The following is an 11,664-nucleotide window of genomic DNA, read 5'->3' as shown; positions in this document are numbered from 1 at the left end:
ATGTACCGGCCTCTGTCTGTGAAAACTGGAACTGCACACCAGCATATCGTCCCCTGCGACGTATGATGTCACCTAGCATTTATATAAATAAAAGGTAGAATCAGTTAATATATGGAATAAAATAACACAATAATTAATGCAAAATATATACATCATAAATAATTATTATCAGTAACAATCAAGCAGTAGTGTTTCCTTCAAATTCTGTTCTAACCAACGTCGTCGTAGCATTTAAATCATCAGCTAACACAAAATTGTAGGGCATACATTGTGTATAAGTGTCATCGTCATCATCCTCCACTTGGTTTTCCATATCATATAAGTCTCTAGATTTTGTTTTGATGACAGTAAATCAATCCTTATCTTTTGCGTCTTGTACATAAAATACTTGACGAGCTTGAGATGAAAAAATGAATGGGTCATCCTTCAATAACACACCAGTGTGTATCAACCTTGAAAAATTTACAAGTGTAAATCCATTTGCATCTTGTTTCAAATCCCTTGGTGAGTTTATGTCTATCCAATCACATCTAAAAATACTACTTTAAATTTTTCATAATAATCTAACTCATAGATATCTTTAAGTGCACCATAATAGGATTTTCTATCCGCTTCTACCATAACACCGCTATTCTGTGTTTCTCTAAATTTCTTCCGTTCTCTGGTATGAAATTTAAAGCCATTAATTATGAAACCGTTATATCTATTCACAATCTTGTTAGGTCCTCGAGCAAGAGCTATTAGTTCATCTGAATTATTTGTCTCCATCATCTTTGATACCTAAAAAAAAATGATATGACGAAGTGCTGTTGAGTTATCTGATATTAGATATGTATCAAAAATTAATGTATCCCATAATTAAATATAAATCACACCTGATTCGAAAGCCACATAGGGAATAACTCGACCAACCATCGCTGTTCAATCCTTGCATTAGGACGAATGTTATGATTGGCTCGTCTCTGATAAATTAAAAATTCACTGCATAAAATATAAATATATCATTTAGAATATTATATCTAATATAAAATTTAAATTTTGATGTCCTGCCTTAAATATACTAACCTGCGATGGTCAGATATTATGTCACTATGAAGTAACACATAACGATGTGCTTGTGCTAAGAATTTTTGATCAAGTACAATACTTTCAGCTCTTCCCAAGAATTTTCCAGCAGTTAAGAACTTATACAGTTCTGCATTCTCCACAAAGTCATTATGCCGTTGAGGTCGACTAAAAATAGTCTCTACACCTTGAAGATATCTTGAACAAAATGTCAAACATTCATCCGCAATATATGCTTCAGCAATCGAGCCTTCGGGATAGGCTCTATTTCGCACATAATCTTTAAGACGCACAAGATACCTTCAAAAATTAAATATTTATTAAAATATCAGTATGCTGTTGTTTCTAATAAAATTATCAAAAGATTTAAGGTTTGCAATAATACCTCTCAATAGGATACATCCATCTATAATGTACCGGTCCACCAACTTTAACTTCTGAAGCTAGGTGAATGAGTAGATGTACCATAATAGTGAAAAATCCAGGAGAAAAATCTTTTCCATCTGGCAAAGTGTAATTGCAATATCGGATTCTAACTGATCAAGTTCTCGAGGATCAATAACTTTTGAACATAATGCCTTAAAGAATGACGATAATTGAAGTACAATTGTAATAACTTGTTTCGGCAATGATGATCTTAAAGCTATTGGAAAAATATCTTGCATCAATATGTGACCATCATGACTTTTAAGATTTGAAAGTTTTTGATCCTTTAGATGCACACATCGTGAAATATTTGATGCATATCCATCAGATACCTTGATACTTTTCAGAACTCCCAAAAAATTATCCTTTTCTCGAGCAGACATTGTGTAACATGCAGGAGGTACATACATTCTATCATTAGCAAGCATTTTAGGATGAAGTTCCTGTCGGATACCCATTTCTTTTAAATCAAGACGTGCCTTCATGTTATCTTTGCTCTTTCCATCAAGGTTTAAAAATGTTCCAAGTAAATTATCGCAAACATTCTTCTCTATATGCATGACATCAAGATTATACCGAATAAGATTATGTTTCCAATAAGGTAAGTCAAAAAAGATTCTTCATTTTTTCCATAAATATTTACTGGGCTGTTGTGTAGATGCTATCTGTGTGTCTTCCTCATTTTCATCCTCGAAATAATTGTCTGGATCTTAAAATACCTCTGCATCTATAGTACTGATACTGACTTCCTCTGATAACCCTTCGTGCACTGAGCTTTCAACATCATCCCTTCCTCTTTTTTTAGAGGACTTTGAGTGCTTACCATAGCTGTAATTGATGCCATCCATTTGTCTATGAATATCAGTTCCAGAAGGTGGAATAGGGGCACATCCCAATTCTATAGTACCATCAAACAAATCTTTCTGAAATCGAAACGGATGATTTGCTTCCAACCATCGATGATGTCCCATGTAATAAAATTTACCTTCATGTTTTAACCAAATTGAATGTGTTGAATCTCCACAACAAGGACATGCGATCCGTCCCTTTGTACTCCAGCCAGATAAATTGGCATATGCTGAAAAATCATTAATAGTCCATAACAAAGCTGCCCGTAGTTTAAATGTTTGGCCGTTGGAAGCATCAAATGCATCAACACCCTCCCACAACTGTTTCAATTCCTCTATTAAAGGCTGTAGAAAAATATCAATATCATTGCCTGGACCCTTATCTCCTGGAATAACCATTGACAAGATAAGTGATGATTGTTTCATGCACATCCACGGTGGCAAATTGTAAGGTATCAAAACGACTGGCCAAGTGCTGTAGGTAGAACTCAGAGTCCGAAATGGATTGAAGCCATCAGAAGCTAAGCCAAACCTAACACTGCGAACATCAGAGGCAAATTCAGGATGCCTATCATCAAATGCTTTCCATTGAAGACTATCTGCTGGATATCTCAACATTCCATCATTTGTACGTCCTTTATCATGCCATCTCATTGATGAAGTTGTTTTTGATGATGCATAAATCTTTTTCAATCTATGTATAAGAGGAAAGTAACGCAATACCTTGGCCGGTTTCTTTTTACTCCGCGTTGCATCTAATTCATTCAGTACATCATCTCGATCTTCTTTTTGTGTTATCCATCTTGAAGATCCACATACATTGCATGACTCTTGATTAGCATTTTCACCCCGATATAACATACAATTTTTCGGACAACTATGAATCTTTTCATATCCAAGATCCAATTTCTTTACTACTTTCTTGGCTTCATAATACGATGGTGGTAAACGAGTGCTTTCTGGAAATGCATCCTTTAATAACTTGAGCAGCATGGTAAAACTCTTTCCAGACCATCCATTCAAATATTTTATATGAAATAAATGTACAAGAAAAGAAATCTTAGAAAATTCATACAACCGGATATAATTCTTCATCTGCATCTTTCATTAAGGTGTGATAACGAGCTGTCTCATCATTAGATATATATATAGGCTCCTCAACATGCATACGTTCCGTATGCGTACATCCATCAAACATCCCAACTGTTTCTTGTATACTACTGGATTCTCCTAAATTTTGAACACCAAATCCAAAAGCATCTGTGATCAAACCCCTTATATCATCATCTCTTGCAGAATTGTCTTGTAGGCTAGTGGATCCAAAATGAATCAGGGGTTGGTTACATGATGATGGCAACATACATTCTCCATGAAAAATTCAGTCGGTATAACCTCTTAAAAAACCATTCCATACCAAATGTTCTTCAACAATTTGTGGATCTAAAGAAGAACTATTTACACATTTCCGACATGGACATAAAATCTTTCCATTCAAACTACTTTTCTCCATACCAAATTTAATGAAGTCATGAACTCCATCTAAATATTCTTTACTATTCCTTGATTTATTTATCCAACTTTTGTCCATTGTAAGATAAAAATGACCGAACTTGCAATTTATCTAAAAATAAAAAAAATTATACAATCTATATTAATGCAATGAGTAAAAAATATTAGTCATTTCATAAAATCCAAAAAAATAACAGCTAGATAAAGTTTACATAGTAAATGCTTGCTATCATCAACTAATAGGTAAAGAAGGTCTATCCCATTCAGAAAATGCATTAATTTTATAGGTCAATTACAGAAATCAAATGATATACAACAAGAGCCGAAAAAAATTTCGGCAGCATTTTCCCTTAATTCTCCCGTATAGGGAGAACAAAAGAAAAATACCATCCGAAATTTTTTTTGAACCCTCAGCATACCATTTGATTATGGTAACGACCTATAGAATTACTCACATTTTCCAAACTGTCCATACTGGACAATCAATTGATCAATGTACATAATTCTTTTACTCGTATAAAAATAAATAAATATACGGATACAATAGAATATGTACATTAATCAAAAGACGGGTCTATGTTTCTATGCAATGCAATTTTTTTTAAAATTAATTCTTAATTAACTTGATTTAATACCTGATATTAACTTGGAGAGTAACGGACAAAGAAACTTGGCCCAGCTTAATCCAGATGCTTAGTCTTCATCAGCAACGAAGATAAGGATAACGTAGGCCACACGATATCAGGGTCCAGCCACATAACGAGCGCCACATGTCAGATAAGCAATCAATCAGGATTTATGAAACTATGAAATTATCCATTCATCAACCATGTATCACAACCTTAATTAATTGTACTATATATTTTCGGGTGAACCTCATAGAGAGATACTAAGAGGGTGTGGTTGTAAATTGATCTAGCTCTATATCATTTATTTTATGCTATACATGTTTACCATATTTGATAATGTAGGAGAGGTGTGGATGAGGATGATCATGACTTATACGTTCGCTCAACAAGTACATATGAACCAACCATCATTCGATATTAGATTTTTTATTTGCTTGTCATTATCTTTTTCACAATATTATTCCATATATTATATATGATACAAGATATAACGTTATACAAGATCGACAGAAAAAAAATATACACATTGCAGCATATTAATGTATTATATTTTTTTATTATCAATTATATAAAAATATCATTATAATAACATAAAACCAAATCGGCCACCCTTCGGGGTGCCATTCTAGCAGTACCCGTCACAAATATAACACTCTTTAGGTGCCTCTCCTCATTAAAAAAAATTATATCCCACACGATGTACAATAATCACAGGATGCATACCGCCATTATTCGTTTTCGTAACAGTACATCAAAATGAGTATTTGATAAATAAAATTTATAGAAATAAATAGTTGTAACTGGCGATGTGGATGATCATATAGTACGTGCACAATATATAAGATATAAATTTTTCCTCTCAACCCCTCAAAATGAGCATTTGGTGAATAAAATTTATAAAAATAAATAGTTGTAACTGGCGATGTGGATGATCATATAGTACGTGCACAATATAACTGGGTTAGTTGGATCGGATTTGGTCGTACCATATTAATCAGATAAATTAAATTCAATAGGAATTCTAAGATAAAACAAATGTTTGAAACATTTTTGTTTGATTAATGTTTGTTTGGGTAAAGACCTCAAACATTTAGCGGTCTCAATGGTCCATTTGTACATAATTTAACAAGATTACAGATATATAAACATACAACCAATCTAAATTAAACAAAAACAGAAACATAAGTATAATTAATTAATTATTTATATATCAGGTTGCGTCAGTTCTGGGTCAAGTTTAATTTGGATTGACAGTCTGCCCTAACCAAACCTTAATGGCGATTTGATTGAAATTTTTGAACTCGGATCCAAGCATAATTTATAATATCTCAATCCAACCATACCCAACGAGTGAGTTGGTCTGGCAAATTTGGGTTGAGTCCTATTCAAGTTGCATCCCTAGCTCAAAGTGGGTGAGTTCAAATAAGGATCGCAAATATGTTAAAAATATTAAAGTTTTCACCTGCAATTCGCAATATTTAAGATTTTGGGAAGGTAAGCCCTCCCTGGTGACAGTTCCTCCGTATACCCGGCTGGTGGAAACCCCTATAACTTTGAGAACATGGCAGCTTTTGATGGTCCTAAAATAAACTGAGATTTTGTTACTTGAAGAATATTGGATACAGGAGTAAGTAGCAGAGGATTTGCAGTCAACCTGCCACTTGAAACCCAGGATGCTTGGAACTCATCTGGGTGCAACATCCCCAGAGGAAACTGTTGAGAGGAGATGAGAGATGGAGAAGCGGCCTGCTAGGTGAACTCGGATTCAGCTTTCCTTGTGTACTTGACATCATGCATACCAATGAATGAAGCAAGCAAAAAAAGCCAGAAAAGAAGTTGAACAGATCACTAAAAAAGCCAGAAAGCCAACTTTGTAGAATTTAAGGATCGCATAGAATATAACAATCCTCCAGAACAAATAACAATCGCTGCAGCACCCGGGCCAAGTGTGAATACTTACATGCCAGGATGGCTTGCATGCCATGGACTACATTGGAGAGGCCATGACCCAGCAGCGAGGCATGGGAGCTCATGGATGAAACGAACACAAGCTTGTCAGGGCACGGCTCTGAGATGAGAAGACCGAGATGCAGCCAATTAAATCAAGGTTTGGTACTTCACGTAGAGGTAAGCCTAGGGGTTGAACCGGCCAGTGTCATGAGCCATGGTTTGGGGGATTACAGCGGAGCGGTGGCGGCAGCGGCTGTGCTAACGGACGGAAGGGGCCGGGGGCGGAGATGATGGGGAAAGAAGGATGGCAGAGTGGTGTGAGTCCATGGTTCTAAAAGCTCTTAAGAAGAAGAGAAGAGGAGGAGGAAGAGATCTCACCTAACCACGGGAGCGAGGGAGACAAGGGCGAAAAGGCGGCTTGGGAGCGCACGGGAAGATTGGGGCGGTAGGGCTGCTCTGAACCAGTGAACTAGGCACTGAATCTGGAAGCCCGTTCGATCGCCGGGAGGGGGGAGGGGAGGAGGGCCGGTGCGGCGTGGACGGCGGATGCGCTGCCGGCGGCGGAGATGGAGTCGGCGGAGGAATGGGTGGAAAGGGGCGGCAGTAGATAGATTAGGGCACCGGAGATTGGGGCTATTAAACGAACCTAGCGACGCTTTTTAGCGTCGTTAAATAATGACGTAAAAAAGCGTCGGTATTTTCTTTATTTAACGACGCTTTTGCTAAAAGCATTGGCGTTGACAGTGCTCAAATTTTACGACGCTTTTAAGCGTCGTTAATAAACGACGCTTTTTAAAAGCATCGGCAGGTCAGCGCAATCTGCCGATGCTTTCCAAAAATATCGGCAAAAAAAGATCGGTAATATAAAGTTTTCTTGTAATGAATATTGCTTATTATAGGCACTCAAGAATCCTAGACCTCCTGAATTCATAAACCATTGGTTTCTCTTTTATGCTTGTAGGATAGCTTATGTTCATCTAAAGATATAGCATTCCTTATAGCTAAACCAACCACAAAACTCCATGCACAAAGTCTTCTTTTTTGCAGGTTCTTAGTTCTTGGTGCTTAAATTGTATTAAAAAACTTAATTTATCTTGACAGCCAGCTAATATTTTCATCATTATTCTAAATTTCTGATATCATTTATCTTGACAGCAAGCTAATATTTTCACATATCAGTTCAGAATATTCTTTAATTTATTCTTTCATTGTTCTGAAAAAACTTATATTCTTTTTCTACATGCCAATATGTGGCTAACCAGACCTGCAAGACTCCTAAGCTTGCTTGTGAAACCTTAAATGGACATGTCAAAGCTGCCAAAGAAACAATTCATAACAATAATTAGTGTAGTTTGGTACATGTATTATTCACATAATTATAGAAATCAAGAACCACAATGATACATTCTCCTCTATCACAATAAAGATCCAGGACTGATTCTCTTTTCCATCTATGAAACAGTGCAGATAATTATAAGTTCATGAGAGAAGTAGATTCAGGCATTTGGTTAAATTCACAGGTTGATTTAAGAGAGCATAACAACAGAATTTTTATTGGAAAAAAAATGAAAAGGTACATCTAAATTCGAGAAGGAATTAAAAAGAGAAATTCCAGTGATTCTCCCAGCCAGAGTTGCAGCGGATGCGTCTCCTCCAATTCCTCAGAAGCGGTATGGATAGACAGCGACCACCGCATGACGGCGAGGTGGGATGCACATGGCCATCAGCACCAGAGCAATGATAAGCGCCATGAGAAGTCCCATAACATTTATCCCATCTTCCTCTCCTCCCATGCAGCAAACCTTCCCCATCTCTGTTAGAGAGAGAGAGAGTAGACAAGAGCTTGTGATGGCAATGCTGATAGTTTAAAGAGCGATGGTGGTTTTCTAGGCCATTCCTTTTACCATGAAGCTTCTTCGCAGTCAGTGGTGATGACGGCAGGTCAAACATGACAATGAACCTTCTTCTTGGTGCAGTAAGTCTAATTTAACCGTTTGCTTGTGGACTGGAGAAGACCTCGCAGGAGTCGACGCTCCCACTGGAATTGGATGGGTCTTGAAAAGAGATGGAGATTTTCCTGAAACAAGATAATGTGCAGATATTTGTTAAAAGGAAAGCCCATGATAGGTTGGGGATTTAACTACAACTGGCATTGTAGAAAGAGGAAATATAGGTATCTTGATTTCTTTATTTTTTTCAGATCACGTGGGACAAAGATGTCTTGATTTTTTCATAGAACAGGACTCTGTCCCGTCTCGACAGTGGTTCTGATCATATATCTGGTAGATATCTTCTATCTTTTCCCATTCTTCTTTTTTTTTTTTAATCTTTATTCTTTTCCTTTTTTTTTTTATTTTCATTTATTTTATTTTTTTTTCTTCTCTTTTCCATTTTTTTTAATTTTTATTTTTTAATTTTTCTTTTTATTCATCTTTCCTTCATTTTTTTTTTCTTTTTTCTTCTTTTCTCCTTATATGGATGAATTTCGAAATTCCAAACTCGTTTTAGTCTTGTTTTCTCACAAAAACAGACGAGATAGTTAAGACACCCTAGTCCCGCTGGACATAAAATCTTGACATGATCGCTGATGAAATGTTTAATTATAGATCTAGATAACTTTTTAAAAAATTCTTATCATTGTGTTTTTGAAAAATCTAGATTTGTTTGTTGGAAAGGAGGAATCCATGGATCATGTCCTTTTATCTTCTCATAGTAATTTTTTTTTTTTTTTTGGGTAGAATATCTTCTCATGGTAATTAATTGACGTCGGATTCTTCCAGGAGTTTGCGTTATATAGTATCAGGTAAGACAAACTTTTGGAGCAGAAATTCTAGTGGTCAAATTTGGATCCATGCATGCTTTGAAACTTTCTAAAATGCATGGCCACACATGTTCTCATTGCTCTAACATTCTGTCTGTAATTTGTTAATTGTTTCAATTCTTCTACAGTTTCTAATCTCTCGCTATCTGTTCTACCATTAAAAGCAAATATCTATCAATCTTTAATTTACCCCAATTCAGATTACATGCATTGCACACGCTGAGCCTGAGGATTCATAATTTTAAAATGAAAAAGGAAAGGAAGCAATTTGGACTTCCCTTATTTTTGGACCCTGTTGCCATAAATGAAACGCAGTGTGGGGCTACATTGACCCTTCATGGACTTGGACTGTGTCATTTGCCAGATTAGTTTTCTTCTTGGTTGGAAGTACATCAAATCAAAGGCTGGCAAGCTGCAGACCATTAATATTGGCAGCTCATGTAGCTAAAATATAGCTGGGTTGCTTACACCTCATTGCTTATTATTGGCACTCAATCCTAGACCTCATGAATTCATAAACCATTGGCTTCTCTTTATGCTTGTAGAATAGCTTATGTTCATCAAAAGATATAGTATTCATTATAGCTAAACTATCACAAAACGTTATGCACAAAGTCTTCTTTTTCTCAGGTTCTTAGTTCTTGACAGCCAGCTAATATTTTCATCATTATTGTAAATTTCTGGTATCATTTGGTTTAGAGGTCAACAAAATTGTTCAATTCACTTATATACACAAATCAGTTCTGAATATTCTTTAATTTATTCTCTCATTGTTCTGAAAAAACTAATGTTCTTTTTCCACATGCCAGTATGTGGTTAACCAGACCTGTAAGACTCTTAAGCTTGTTTCTGAAACCTTAAATGGACATGTCATGGCAGCCCAAGCAACAATTCATAGCAATAATTGTAGTTAGGTACATGTATTATTCACATTATTATAGAAATCAAGAACCACAAATGATACTTGGTAGACCATTTGCCAACCCATTCTCCTCTATCAGAAGAAAGATCCACGATTGATTCTCTTTTCCATCTATTAAACAGTACAGAAAATTATAAGTTCAGAGAAATATATTCAAGCATTTGGTTAGATTCACAGGTTGATTAAGATGATATGTAACAGTATCCTAAAATTCATTCATGTCTTATCACCACATGTAATGTTTATTTCTTCAGGAAATAGACACCCGTATGGTTGGATTAATGATGAAAAGGACTTCCAGCTTTTTCACTAGTTGATTCAAAAACATAGAGCTTTCATAGCAAATAACATGATAAATTATAGACATATATCAATAAAGAAAAAAGGAGAAAGTGACTAAAGCGGACAGGAAAAAGGCTGTTAGGCACTTGAACCATAAAGTGAAATATTTCCTCAACTCAAGCTTAGATTATATGCTAAACATACAAACAAGTAATTTAACTCAATTCCAAATCTTTGGAATAAAGTCATGAACTATAATATTAATTCATGAAGTGTGTTTTATATTCATAGGTTGTTTTTTGGGGTGTTCTTTCATCTTTTACTGATAAATAAATGGCTTTTCAATTAGGATTTCAAGGCTTCGCCAATTAGTGACTAATTAGTGAAATTCAGAACTCAATGCAAGGCATCATCTTTCTTACACTAATGACCCACTTTGAGACCTCCATAAGGGCTCAAATAGTTGCTCCAGCTGCTGGAAATGTTGTAGAGAGGATGGATCTTAGCTGGGACTCTAGCATGGTTGCCACTTGCAAGCATCATTTCTCCTTATCCATAGAAGGAGAGGACCACAAACTCATTTGTGCGAACCTGCATTCATGCGAGACAAGAATGAGCATATAATATAAAGGCACGTTTGTTTGGGGGAAGTTGGATTTTGAGATAGGAATTTTTAAAAATTTTCTAATCCTCAAAAATCCAATTCCGACTCTTCCCTAGTATTTACATTTCATTCGGATTCTAATTCTGATTATGATCATGAATCAAATATATAGAAGGATATGGCTATTCCAATTTTCATTCTAATTTATTCTGATTTCAATTCTAATTTTACTTTTGATTGTGAACCAAATGCACCCGAAATTTTTCTAAACTCGAAATGATTGAACATAGTGGGTAGGCCTAGAGGTGATATTAGGCTCGACAGCTTAACCAATTGGCAAACAAAAGGTAAAACAACTTTTATCTGATTGTGTATAGGAAAATTAATTTCACTTGTTAAGTACTATTATTTATACATGCACATCATTCAGTTTCTATATAAATTATATTTTGTTGTATTCTTTTATTGAATATATATATGTATAAAATTTATGCACAAGTTGTCAAGCTAAATTACCATTTCCTTGGGCCAAAATTTCTCTCAATTTTGAAATATCTTATTTACCAAGTGAAAATTATTTGAACCCAAGGATTAGTCGGCTTACATAT

This window comes from Elaeis guineensis, chromosome 14 (genome assembly GCF_000442705.2).
Source record: "Elaeis guineensis isolate ETL-2024a chromosome 14, EG11, whole genome shotgun sequence".
NCBI lineage: Eukaryota > Viridiplantae > Streptophyta > Magnoliopsida > Arecales > Arecaceae > Elaeis > Elaeis guineensis.
Note: the sequence above shows the minus strand (reverse complement) of the source record.